Here is a 14734-nt window from a genome sequence, read left to right on the forward strand (position 1 = left end):
GCAGTGGGATTTTTTTATTGTCTATATTCTTTCTAATGAACAGTTAAGATTTAAAAATATTCATATCTCTCACTAGCCCCGAATGTTTAAAAAGTGCTTTCAGTTTCATTTTCCTACACTTTCCCCCCTTTCACTCAGCTGAAAAGGGTCTCAAAATAATATTATTTTAATTTCTTTATTTTACAGATGAAGAAACAGAGGCCTAGAAAGTTGAAGTAATTTGCCCAAGGTTACAGAGCAGAGCTGGGCTATGATTCTAAATCCAATAACTCTAGAGGAATAAGGGAGAAGTATAACAAACAATCAAATTAGACTTTTTCCAATGCCCAGAAGTAAATGTGTAACTTAATTTCCGAGTTAACTCAAAAGAAAGTGTATGGGGACAGAAAAATGTTATACATTGAGAAAATTCAAAGACTTTGGCAGGAAGACTTTCAAAGGACTTTGGAAAAGGAGGAAAAAAAAGGTCTGTGACTTTTTTTGCTCTCTTTCAAGAACAGTGCCCCACATATAACTTTCTGACTGCCAGACCTCCTCAAATGCTGTCCTCTTGTGACCATATAATCCTAAAACACTAAAGGAAGAAGGAAAACAACCACAACATTGACAAAGCATGCCTGGAGAATGATTTGGACAGCAATTTTCTTTCATTTTAAATCTCAGAATTGATCTAAGTAGCCTTGATCCACTATTTCTTTAGCGTAGTATATGGATTTGGAGATGGACCAGACATTTGAGGTTATCTATTCCAATTTTCCCTTTCCCTCATTTGACAAATTGGAATTCTGATGTCCAGAGAGACAGAGGTAATTGTCATCCTGGCTGACAGGATTAACTTTCTTTACAGTTATATTATCTTAAAAGTTGAAAAATGTTAAAACTCCACAAGTATCAGTCTCTTCATTTTTAAAAAGACAGAACCTTGCTTGTAGTCTCTCCCATTCTTAATCTAGTATCCACATAAACCAATATAGTCTTTCTAGTTTATCTTTAGCAGCTCTCTCTTACTTCTAAGATAAAATACAGCCTTCAGTTCACCATTTAAGTTCTTTCACAATCTGGCTGTGACTTACCTTATCAGTCTTCCTATCTGATACTCTCCTTTACACATTCTACCTTGCATCTAAAATAGACTACTTTCAGTGTCTTAAACTTAAGCAACCCACCTTTATGCCTTTGTACAAACTTGAACCCTAGCCAGGAATTCACTCTTTTCTCACCTCTACCTCTTAAGAATCCTAGCTTTCTCCTAATGTCAGGTCTGAAATAATTTTTAATTCCCTTAATTGCTAGTATGTTTTCCTTCCTCTTCAATATCTTGTCTTACTGTATATGTATTTGAACATATGTTGCAGACAGTAAACATGAGCTTCTTGAGAAAAGAGATTGCTTTTCATTTCCTTATAATAGTGTCTTGAATATTGTAGGTATTTAATAAATGCATGTTTGATTGGATTGGATGCCTGCTCCATTGCCTAAAACTACTTCAGAACCTAATGGCATAGTAGAGAATCATGGTCATCTATAATAGTGTTAATAGGTATGGAATTGTATTATATACAATTCTCCCTCTCTTCTCCACCCTACTACAGTCATTTTAATGCAGTTAAAATTGGTGGACTTTAAGAGAAAAGGACATCATAAAAAGGCAACGTGAATCCTACGGGATAGTGTCTCTAGAATAAAGGTAGGAGGAGATTGCTAGCTAATTGTTGCTAGCTGATTACATATAATTCATTTATGTATTTTCTGATTCTGGCCATGAAGGTCTCTATCATGACACAATTGTATCATTCACCCTCTGTTGTATTCTGTGCCTAACAGGGATATCCCTAAAAACAAGGTACCTGAAATCCTGCTGCTTTCAGTCTTTAGAATTTTTATAGCATTTTAAGATCTATAAAGTGCTGCTTCTAATATGTATATATATTCATATATATATATATATATATATATATATATATATATATATATATATATTCTCTTACATTATACCCTAGGGATATCTTGGTCAAAGCATTTAATAAAAAGGCTACAGAATGATCAAGTGAACAAAGGCTAGTATAATATCTCATTGGAACATGAATCTGAGTGTAGTTAGTTCTCTCCAGATTGCAATTACATCAGTGCTTAGCCACAGAACATTAGGACAAATTCATCAAAAGAATGTGTAATTATTTTTTAAAAATAAAATTTTATTGATGTCTTTTGGTCTTTACTATTATTTAGATTTCTACCTATATTGTCCCTTAATCCCAGAGAGGGATTCTTTAAATAGAATTTTTTTTAAAGAGGAAGAAGAAAAAATAATCATTATTTGTAAATACTTTGAAAAAAATTTGATTTTATATGCTGTATTTTGTCTTTTGAAACAAACATCCCTACTGCATGGAAGTGGAGAGAGGTAACTTCTGATATCTTTTGAGATCAAGAATAATTGTAATTTTGAATTTGTTCTTTCAATTTTATTGCTTTTTATTGTTTTATTTGTATTATTAAATTATTGTTTAATGGTGTTATTTATTTATTATATTATTTATATTATATCATTGTTTTAATTGTATTTATTTTTTTGGCTACTTTCTTTTCATCAGTTCATACCATTTTTTTATGTTTCTCCATATCCATCATATTTATCATTTCCTGTATTCAGGGAATATGGAAATCTAATGTGAAGGTCTAATGTCTAGTTTCATCATTTTAGCTGGTTATAATTCAGATGCCTTTCTTAAGTCCTTTGGATATACCATGTCTTTGAGATCATGGCATTGCTAGTAAAGACCTTATTTTGTTACAAATCCAAATTCACCTGCTGTTTCCCATCTGTCTATCTGCCACAGCATATATGAATTCTGTTGAGAAGCTTTTTGGCTGAGACAAAGTGACTGAGCAGAAGACTAGGGTTGGTATGGACATGGGAATTATAACTGTGGTCCAAAGAAGTCAATGATTCATTCTCTTAACTTATTCATGTTCCTTTATCCAGACTACATAGCTATCCAATGTTGACTGCCCAGGCTGCTATGCACTTACAAAAGGCAAGACTTTATTAATGAGAAGAGCCTGTAACAATGAGGAGCAGTCTCATACCTGGGTTATGATCTCCTGAAGACATATTGCAAAAATGAAATTATTTTAACCCACTTACACCTGTAACAATTAAAGGCCTGAGGACCCATGAAATTATGTGTATGCAACCACACATTTTTGTATGCAGATATACACAAATGCTTTATTTATGTATGTAGGTCCATATATAGAAATATAACTTTATTTGAATATTATTTAGTTCTTCAGTGATTCTATGGATTTTATGCATTTAAAATATTCTGAGAAAGGATCCATGGATTCCACCAGATTTTCAAAGGGGTGCATGATACTTCCAAAGGGGCTAAGAACTTCTGTACTAGGAGAGGATCAAAATATCACAAGTTCTTGTGGTTCATTCATGGCTGAGTTTACAATAGGGTAAAAATCCAGTTATCTTGAATCCATCATCTTTTTTTTTTTTTTTTTTGGTATAGTGTTAAAGAACATACTGGAGAACATAATTAGCCCAGTGGGAAAAGAAAACTGGCTCCCACCCCTTCTTATTTTCTGATCTTGACTTCAAATATAATTTTTCAAGATTCACTTTCCTAGAGTGGGAGTGAGCTTTTCATTACTAAAAAAATGTTTATAATTAATCCTTTTTTTTTAAAAATGATTTTTTTAGCTAAATGAAATTATACCAGTTAGAGGGGTGGAGGAAAGAAAAATCAAGATCAAGGGCATCTTTTTTCAACCTTAATGTTATTACATCTAGGTGTCCTGGACCATCTGTTTCATCTACACAAATATGTTTTCTTATCAATAACCAAAGTATTCATATGGGTATCATTGAGACTTCACCAAAAAAGGGGGCAGAAACGACTTGGCAGAGAGATGCTCTGATATAAAAAGATTCCTCTTGCTTTACTATATAAATAGTTAGCATGGAAGGAAGTATCTTTATGAGTGGGGAGCTCTTTCAAATGTTAGCAGGCTTTTCTCTTTCCTATTATCCTGTCGGTGTCTCTGCAATTGCCTTTCTCCATGTTTATTTTGGAAGGGTGTTATATTAGTATGCTTTACTTAATTGGCTTGCATTTAGCAAAGAGACACGCAGAGAAAAATCATAGTTGGAACACAAGGAGGAGGAGTAAATAGAAATAGGCTCAGAGGAGTACCACATAGAAATCAGGAGTTCCAAAACCATGGCCAGCTCCCAGAAAACCGGAGGCATTGCTACTCCCTGAGAAGACCTTAATCTTAAAGCTCTCAGTGGCTAATTAGACCTTATTGTTAAGATGCTTGGGATTGATTTATATAAAAACACACAAAAATAAGATTAAAGGATGGTTTTAAGAGCAGCAAGTGAGCTAATGATATTCTCAGTGCCCCAGCTGTTCTAATAACTATCTCATTTTGAAGGACAGACAATAAGAGGTACTCACAGTTCTCTGTTTTGTCTGCCTGGAATCTAAGGATTCTGGCTACATTCAGAACTAGTGAACACAATAGGCTTCCTCACATTCAAGGTTCTAATCTTGACTCTTTTCTGAACCACTATGGGCCAGTGAATGAGAGGCTGACATGATCTTTTAGAGTGTTCAGAAACTTTAAAAAATATGTTAGATTTATTAGTAACAGATTTATTGCAATGTATTGACATCTCTATGAAAACACTAAGAACTGACAGTCATGAACTCTTCAGTTCTGAGCTCTGATATTCCCATTAATGCTACGAGTATTTCTTCTGCCCCTTCCAGCAACTTGTATTGTTACCAGGATATCTCTTGTAAGCCTTTGCATGCTTTGTAATTCAGCTTCCCTTCTCTTGCTAGGAACTTGTGAAGATATAAGACTTTGAAAGAGATTCCATGTTGGGTAAGTGTAAATAGGATCTAGGAGCATAGATTTAGAATTAGAAATGGCTTTAAAGATTATATTTTCTAGTTCCAACATTTTACAGATAAGGAAACTGATCCAGAAAGGTTATGTGATACCTAAAGTCATAAAGATAGGAAGAGACAGAAATGAATCTTCTTTATTTTCATCATTTTATCATCTTCCATCCTCTCTGTGAGAACAACCAAAATATATTGTGCTGAATATATCACTAAAATTTATCTCTCAGTTGAGGAAGGAAAAAGAGTTCACCAAGAAGAAATAAGAATCCATGAATTTTTTATTTTGAAACAGGTACATTTTCCTTATTTCTAAGCTTCAAAATTAATTGAAATAATATCATCAAAACATGATTATGCTTCTACTTAACATTCAGAAGATGATTTTTGCAACTACAGAAGATAATGAAAGGCAGTGTTCTATAGTGGGGAGGAAATCTTGTAAAAGCATCAGACTTAGGTTTGAGTTCTAGATTCAGCATTTATTAACAAATTACATTCTATTCTACTCCATCTTTAAAATGGAAGAAAATAATACCCCAAAGTGATGACTTCCTAGGTTTGTTGTGAGGGAAGTATTTGAAAAGGAATAAAACATGTGAGCTGATACTATTCCAGTTGAATTATTAGAAGTTTTCTCTATCCCATGGAATCCTGGGAATATCTAGCCCTAAAAAAGGCAACTATACCAACAGACACAAGAAAACACCCCAAATTATTAGGGTATGGAGAAACTAACACTATTCCTCTTAAAAATATTGAATAAGCCCTTTTCAAATGGATATTTTATTAAAAATGAGAGCAGCCTATACCATTTGACTTTCACTTGTCACATGTAAGCTCAGAATGTTCTCATCTTTTTGGTGATCTTCCATATGCAATTTTTTCCCCTCTGATGAGCCTCTATAGTGCACAATGTGGCTATGCTTCCCAAGGAAGGTGTTTGGGAGTCATTATCTTCCTTTGTTCTCTACCATGTTCCTCTGCATATTCCTGCCATCTGCAATATAAACCAATGACCTATAAATTTTCTATTTAAAAATAACTTGACTCTTTATTCATTTAATTATTTATTTAAAATTTCCCTGACTGTGACTGCCTCATGAAAAGCACAATCCATTTCCAATTGGACCCTGAGGGGATAGCACTTATACCTTTTCAATAGACAGACCACATTGAGAGCATCCTCTTTGTTAATATTCAGTCTATTCCTGTGGAAAGGGTCAGGGAATGTACAAAAAAGGTTAAGAGACTCTTCTATATTTTAGGTTAAAGCATAAAAAAAATTACAAAATTATTTTTAAGAAAGTATTATCCTCCTTAAAGTTCATGTTAGACTTTCTGATAGAATTAGAGGTTTTTTAAAAACAAAATACTAACATTATTAATAATGAAAAATCATCTAGATAGATTAGGTAATGTGGGTCAAATTATAAACATTATTTTTTTTAGGTTTTTTGCTAGGCAATGGGGTTAAGTGGCTTGCCCAAAGCCACACAGCTAGGTAATTATTAAGTGTCTGAGACTGGATTTGAACCCAGGTACTCCTGACTCCAGAGCCAGTGCTAAACATTATTTCTACACGACTTCCATGTTAACAGTTTACCATTTTACCAATGAGAAATTTTTCGCCCCATGAGCAGATAATTGGAAAATATGAGGCAGTCTTTGAAACTAGATCTTTTAACTCTAGGTCTAACATGGCAGTTACCCAACAGTCAATATATTAGAGAGCCTTGAACTCTTGAATGGGGATCAGTGGGGGTCATGCCAGAATTCTATTTTTCCTATTGGAGAATTTTCTGAATTATAAGCAATTAAGGAAGCATAGGACATGAATTTTGATCTACAGAATACACCCAGCTCATATCTTAAGATATGAACTCTTTCTACTAAGAAGAAATTCTAATACTGAATCATATTGGAAATGATCCCTTATCCTTTCACTGACAACTTAAAAAAATAAATCTACCAGTTGGATTTTAAGGACTTGGAACTCATGTTCTCATGTTATTCTTGCCTACAAAACTGCTACCTCTATGGGACTCTCTTAACAGCTGTGTTTAGAAAGATGCCCATGTGTTGTGTTTTGCTTGTTACAAATGTGTAATTTTGTTGGTGACAGTGGTTTCCATGAGCATCTACTGGGGATTATTATAAATTCATGTGTAGCTCTTTGCCTTTGCCTATGAGAATTAAGGAATAGTATGTTGTGCTATCTTTCAGCATTCTTGAAGGGCTATATAAGGTTGTTTTTATGGAAGGGATTCAAGTTCTTATGCTAGATCCGAGAGGCAAGAGCTCGAAGCAATAGGTGCAAAATATAGAGTCAGATTTAAGTTTGGTGTAAAGAACAATTTAATACAAATTAGAACTGTCTAAAAACTTCACTGCTTTGAAAGCAGGAACTCTCATCTTTTATCTGTCTATCTATCTGATCTATCTATCCATCCATCTTTCTGTCTATATACTTGCTTTATTGCTTTTTGTTTCAGGATTCTTTGCAAGGTAGCACTGTCTACCATTTTTGGGAATGCTTAATAAATTCTTACTGATGACATTGAAACCTATGAAATTCATATCAAATCAATAAACTTTGATTAAGTATTCAGAGTGTACCAACCACTGAACTTCTAAACATGGGGATACAAAGAAACAAAAACAGTTCCTACCTTTGAGGAGCTCACAGTCCAATGGGAGGACAACTTGTAAGCAACTATAAATTGTTAACAAAATTTTACTGAGCTGGTCTCTCACCTAGGCAAAACAGGGCATGCCAGGGATAGTGTGCCAGAAACCAAGTAGCAGTTTAATTAATTAGTTTCATTGTAAGGAACAGATTTGCAAATTGGGAATTCCCTTGATTAGAACTCCACCTTGCCATAGTGAAAACAGAGATATACATGAATCACAAGTGAGAAGAGATCTGGGAAAGTAGATCACAACACAATCCTTACTAAGATTTAGGTGGTTTCTCACAGGACAATACAGGTAAAACAGTTCTTGGGTACAATTCTAGTCAAGTCTTCGGTGTTGTTATGATTTTGCTTACGTACAGAAATGTTGATATGTTTTCTGATTCATTTCACTTAACATGCACAATCACAGAAAGGTAGAATCCTAACAGGGTAATGAATCATTTTAGGGGGGCATTGTGAGGACTCCTAAGTCAGAGTCTTCTGGGAAATGGACTTCTAAAATCAACCTATTAGTAAATTCATTATACATATCACCTTTAACAATATGAAAATCTTAATCTCTTTTGACAGTATAAGTAAGATATAATGCAGGATAAATTGTATATAATCTTAGAGGGAAGGGCCTAGCATTAAGGATAATGTGAAAAGGCTTCTTAAAGAAATGTTCTCAGATTGTTTTTTTGGTTAGTTTTGGATTTTTTTTACAAGACAATGGAGTTAAGTAACTTGACCAAGGTCACACAACTAGATAATTAAATATCTGATGCCAGATTTGAACTGAGGTCCTTCTGACTCCAGGGCCAGTGCTCTATCCACTACTTCACCCAGCTGTCCCCAGATTGTTTTTAAAGGAATAAAATAAAATAGATATTATGATCAAGGAAAACCAAGCGCTAATGAAAATAAACAATTGTTCCTATCCAAACTCATAGATACCTTTAAATTTATTTATGCATGACCCCTTGAAATATTTACTTGCTAAACCAGTCTTAATTTTTCTTACATTTCCATTTCTGCAGAGGGAATTTCATAGCTGGTGCTGCCTTCTTCTCCTGATTGGTCATCATTCTTTTGACCACATTCATTTCTTTCATACCTTGACCTACCATTGATAATAGATGACCAAAAATGTAATTTGGCAGCCACTGAAATCACATTTAAAAGAGCAGGACCCCAGACTAAGAAGTTCTGCTATAAAGCAGTCAAACAATCCCTTGTTGGGTTTGTAATAGAGGGGATTCCTGTTAAGTTGAACCTATACATTTACTACAAACTTACTCTGTGTGAGCTAGTGTCTGCTCTCAAACTTTTATTTTATTATGGGGAATAAAGAAAAATAAGATAAATTTATTAATAAGTAAATACCAAAAATACAAGAGGAATCAGGAGAGGATTCCCATGGGAAGTAGTATCTAAGATAATTCTTGAAAGTTAAGGGTTTTAAAAGATGAAAGTGAGGAAGGAATGCATTCTAGGCTTGAAGGGAAGCCTTTGAAATGATTCAGTGGAGATGAGATGGAAGGCCAAGCTTGAATAATATTACCTAAGGTAACACTACATGAAGAATTGGATCTCTCCTAGAGAGATGCCAGGCAGAGATAATTGTGAATCACTAAAGATTCTTTAGAAAGTGAATGACAAGGTCAGAGCTTTACTTTAGGAAGACTATTTTGGAAGCTGTAGAAAGAGGACAAGCTAAAAGTAAGGAAAGCAATTAGAAGGCTACTACAGTATTACAAATGAGAGATGATGGTTAGGACAGAGGCTATAAAAATAGGAGGAATTGGCCTCAAAAGTAGTGATATTGGGGGCAGCTAGGTGGCGTAGTGGATAAAGCACTGGCCCTGGAGTCAGGAGTACCTGGGTTCAAATCCGATCTCAGACACTTAATAATTACCTAGCTGTATGGCCTTGGGCAAGCCACTTAACCCCATTTGCCTTGCAAAAAAAAAAAAAAAACCCTAAAAAAAAAAGTAGTGATATTGGATAACTTGAGTAAGTAGTAGAATTAAGATGAAACTTTTTAAGGATATGAAAGGTATGTTTGTAAGAAATGAGTTTGTACATAAGCATAGAATGAAGATGACAGTGAGATGGCAGAGTATGATCAAATGTCATCAATTATATAAGGAGAGGGTAGAGCTGGGTAAAAGGATCTCAGAAATCTCAGGGCCAAAAAGCAGGAGAGATTGGAATATGATGCTGAGATATAGGTTTGGGCCTGATGACCTTTGTAGTCCCTTTCCATTTTGAGATCCTGGGCTTATCTAAGTAGGTACTTTTTGTTTTGAGGAAGGTATAATAGAGAAGAATCATTCTTTGGCACAACATTAGTGTCCCTCAGATATTTATGAAGATTTTGATGATTCCATCTCTTAAACCTAAATACCACTGAGGACCAGAGACAAATTTTATCCCTAGATATTCACGCAGTGATTGTATTCTGAATATTCTATTTTTTTTTAGAATAGTCTAAGCTTTATCTGCTTTATTAGGCATAGCACAGGCTTCATTCTTTTCTTTATTGGTTAATTTGTGCAAGGTTAGATAAAAGTATTAATCCTCATGTATATGTCTCAAGCATTTAAACTGGGAGTGATGGGTTTCTGTAGTCTTTAAATAACAGAGGTCGAAACATATGGTTATCATACAATAGGAAAACATGTGACCTTTTTCTATCTATTTATTACTTCCAAAGTAGCTTTAATTGCTCATCCTGTGGGAGGGAGGATGAGGCAGGATAATTCTTTACAGCAATGATTTGAAGAATTCTTATAAAGAGGCTGTTTGTACTGGGATAATAGCATAAATGTCTTTTGGGGGTAATTAGGAATTCAATAATAACATGAAAGAAAACTTTGCCTCAAACCCCAACATTAATTTTTTAGCAAAGGAGTAATATTGTCAACTATGTTTCTAGGACACAACCATATCTAATTGTTGGAAGAAAAATTACTTCTACCAAAACCCCAGGTAATACCCACTTTCTCCTACCACAGAGGGGTACATCTTAAAACTATATATATATATATATATATATATATATATATATATATATATATATATGTTAACCTTACTGAAATTAGATCAAATAAATTGTAATGATCATAAATAATGTTTCATACATGCTTGTTTACATTGGAAGTTATTTTTCTCAAACTTAATTTTGAGATCTTCTAAATATAAAGCAAAAGACCCGAGTTCAAATTTGACCTCAGAAACTTGCTAGCTGTGTGACCCTTGGCAGCTACTTAACCCTCCTGCCTCAGTTTCTTCATCTGTAAAGTCAACTGGAGAGTAAGATGGCAAACTGCTTCAGTTTCTTTGCCAAGAAAACCTCAAATGGATCCATGAAGAGTTAGGCATGATTGAACAACATTAAAGTACATAACAACAGATACGTATCCCATCCCCATCCAAAGGGTTGTTTTGGGGTGCTTTAGTTAAATTATATGAGGTAGAATGAAAAGTTTGTACTTAATTTAGATGATAGCTGAAAGATTTTTGAGTTAGGGGAATAGCATGATCAGTGACATCATTGTATAGGATGACTTGGATGGGCTAGAGATAGAAAGACTAATGAAATGGTTTAAGCAGTATCTTACTTTCATGATTTCATAGACTCTGGTCCCATCTCCCCTTAATCTTTCTCCTCCTAAATTAATTATACTGCTTTTCTACTTAACTTTCTATGAAAGATTCTATGTCTATAATTATTCTACATAACACTTTATAGCTCTGTTAGGATTATGAATTTAGAGTTGGAAGGAATCTTAGAGGGCATCTATCTAATCTCATTTTATAGATGGAGGAACTAAGGCTTATAAAAAGGAAGCCACTTTTTCCAGGTAAGCAGGTAATAAATGTTGAAGCTGAGATTCAAAGTCACATTCCTTGACTCTACATCCAATAATACTACTTTTCTAATATGAAGTAACAAGTACATCAATATTTAATTAGTGGACATCTCATTGCTTTGTTCAAAGGTAGAATGAAAATTGTTTTTGTTTTACAGTGATGCATATATATGTATATATATATACATATATATATGTATATATATTCTTTTTTTTCTTTTGGCTTCTGTAGCATATTTGACCAAGTATATTCACAAACTGATCTATAAGGATTCCATGATTCTTATATCCTTGGCCTAGGTATAAATTTTTATTATGGAGTTTATCACCTCCTCAATATATTTTTTTTTATTTTATCCTTTACATGTATTTATTATCTATTTTTTCACAGCTTATTATATCATTTTCCCCTTGACATGTTTTTCTCATATACAAATAAGATCTTTTTCAATAACGGAAGTCATGCAGGTAGGATGCTTTTAGAAAAAGCAGGAAAGACTTACATGAACTGATGCAAAATGGAGTGAGCAGAACCAGGAAAATAGTGAACTCAATTACAGCAGTATAGTACTATGAAGAACTATGAATGATTTAGCTATTCTTATTAATACAATGATCCAAGGCAAACCCAAAGGACTAATGATGAAACATAGTTTTGGCTTTTAGAGAAAGAACTGAATATGTACTGAAGCATGCCATTTTTCAGTTTCTTTCTTTCATGTTTCTCCTTCTATTTTAGTCTTCTTGTGCAAAATGGAAATGTTTTACATGATTGCTCATGTCTAACTCATATGTGATTGCTTACCATCTCAGGAAGCTGGGAAGGGAGAAATATAATTGGAACTCAAACTTAAAAAAACCCCAAATCAAATGTTAAAAAATTGTTTTAACATGTTATTGGGGAAAATTATTTATATGTATGTATATATTTATATTTGTATATGAAATTATATATATAAATCCTATACACATGCATATATCTATCTATAAATATAATAGTTGCCATGTATTTAATACTTTGTAAAGTATTTTGCATATACCATCTCATTTGTTTCACAAACAATCCCATAAGGTTGATGCTATTAATCTCATTTTTTTCAGATGAAGGAAACTGAGACTGAGATAGATTAAGGGACTCACTTAGGATCCCACAACTAGTAAATCTTTGAGGTGGCAATTGAATTCATGCTGATTCCATTTCCAGCACTCTATCCACTATACTAACTAGTTGTCTACTACAGGTTGTTATTTCCATAATCTAGGCATTTATTCCCCAGAAGATCTTGACTGGGAAATTTTCTGTAAACTCCTTTTTTTAATGATCACTGAAATCATGAAATCATTAAATAATATTTATACTAGACAAAATTAAGAAAACATTGACTCAGATAGATTTCAGATCAGATCTCTGAAAAGGCCCTGTTAGTTATATTTTTCTATGCAACAAAATGAATTTTTTTTGTTCTATCTGTCAGTTTCTTATGCTTAGTAAATTTTTTCTTGAAATTTCATGGTAATTAAATTTTAAAACATAAGTAATTTTGAGTAAATTTCTTCTTTCATGAAAAATCTTGATGGATTAAAATTTGAAAGGAACAGCAAATTTTAAAATGACTCTGAATGAAAATTCACTGCAGATATGACCAATATAATGATGTAAGAACAATGGAAAAATCCCATAAGTCAAATAAGCATTTCATATTCAAATTACAGATTAAGTAGGGATGAGACCTAATTATCAACCTAGGAATTCAGGTCAGCAATGCTAAAATCCACATTTGTCTTACCTCACTTGTGTCCAGTGGGTAGATCCGGTGAAAAAGCACACCCGGAGGAAATGTTAGTCTTTACTGATCACCTCAGATTATTCCTCTTAGGGGTAGAAGAGGAAAGACTGATGAGTCTTCTCGCATAGAATATTCCAACACTGTAAACCTAAATTCTATATACATCTAGGCCTGTCTATTAGACTGACAATTAGGAGAGTAAGGGGAAATATTTTATTTAGCTTTGACGTTGAACTTTAAAACACCAAACTCTAAAGGCATTAAAAATTGAACTTTGAAAAAATAGTTTTTTGTTTGACATATAACAAATGGTGCCACTTCTAAGTCTTGTGGTCACCTTCAGAACCATTTGAATTAAGTCAGCTCATAATTCTGTCCAAACTTACAAGAAAAAACTCATGTCCACCACTTTGTAATGAAATAATTGTCAAATTCCATTCTGAAAATAATTTCAGATCAATATATTTATTGAGTACAGGTAGTTTGTGATTATTTCTAAAGACTGATAAAAATAGCTTCTTGAGTATTTAAAGTTCTTTGTGACTTGGTCCTTTAATATTGTTCCTGTTTTCTTAAACTTACACTATATATCTATAAACTCTCCTTGTAATTTCTTTCACATGGCACTCCTAACTTTGCCTTTGTAATGACTTTTTCCTATACCTGGAATCTTTTCTTCCCTTCTCTCTTCTCTCTTCTCTCTCCTCTCCTTTCTTATTCCTTACTCTCTTCTTTCCTCCTCTCTTCATCCTTTTCTTCCTCTCCTACCCTTATTTCTCCTCATTTTGTTTCTTAACTCAAATTTCTCCAACCTCAAGTGTGATCTTCTTCAGGTCAACTTTCCAGACTGAGCTCTCCTAGTTGCTGATATCTTCCTTTTCAAATTATCTTTCCTATATGCTGACTACATCTTGTAGTTGTCTCTCCCTTCAGGAGGGACACTCACTGAGTGTGGGGAATTTTTTAGTGTCTAGCACAGTATATATCACATAGTAATTGCCCAATAAATGTTTATTGATTAATTGTTGACTAAACTAACTGGAACTTGGGTCCATATATTTTTCAGAGACATTTATTTCTTCACTCTATATATGTCATAGTTATGAGTCATTGATGTTGGGAATAATTTTTCATTCTTTAAATGAAATTAAAATCCATTTTATTACATTTGACTTAAAAATTCTCATTTTTAACACGATAGTTAAGGACAGTATTAGATTCTTTGAATGGGATTGCTAAAGCTAGTATTGAGATAGTTAACTAATGTCAGAGGAAAATGTGGCATTGGAATTGATTACTAGCATGAGAATTAGGAGATCCTGATTCTTTCCAGGGACAGTAGATCTAATGCTGAACTTGGAGTCAAGAATATATGTTTACAAATCCAACATCTGACTAGTTTTATGACTATTGGCAATTCACTCAAGCTCTTTATGTCTTAATTTATCTCCAGAATAGAAATA

The 14734-nt window shown here is 33.5% G+C and overlaps 1 long non-coding RNA gene across 2 annotated transcripts in view; it reads right to left on the reverse strand.

Annotated features, from left to right (window-relative positions):
• The window catches only part of LOC141490999 (uncharacterized), a 233603-nt gene that overhangs the window by 22949 nt on the left and 195920 nt on the right, over positions 1–14734 (reverse strand). The window contains exon 5 of one of the 2 annotated variants that reach the window (XR_012469423.1): positions 13272–13356. The exons of the other annotated variant lie outside the window; for it this stretch is intronic. This is a non-coding gene — a long non-coding RNA (uncharacterized LOC141490999). The remainder of the gene's footprint in view (positions 1–13271; positions 13357–14734) is intronic. 2 annotated transcript variants of the gene reach the window in all.

The sequence above is a fragment of the Macrotis lagotis genome, chromosome 6 (genome assembly GCF_037893015.1).
Source record: "Macrotis lagotis isolate mMagLag1 chromosome 6, bilby.v1.9.chrom.fasta, whole genome shotgun sequence".
In the NCBI taxonomy this organism is placed as follows: Eukaryota; Metazoa; Chordata; class Mammalia; order Peramelemorphia; family Peramelidae; genus Macrotis; species Macrotis lagotis.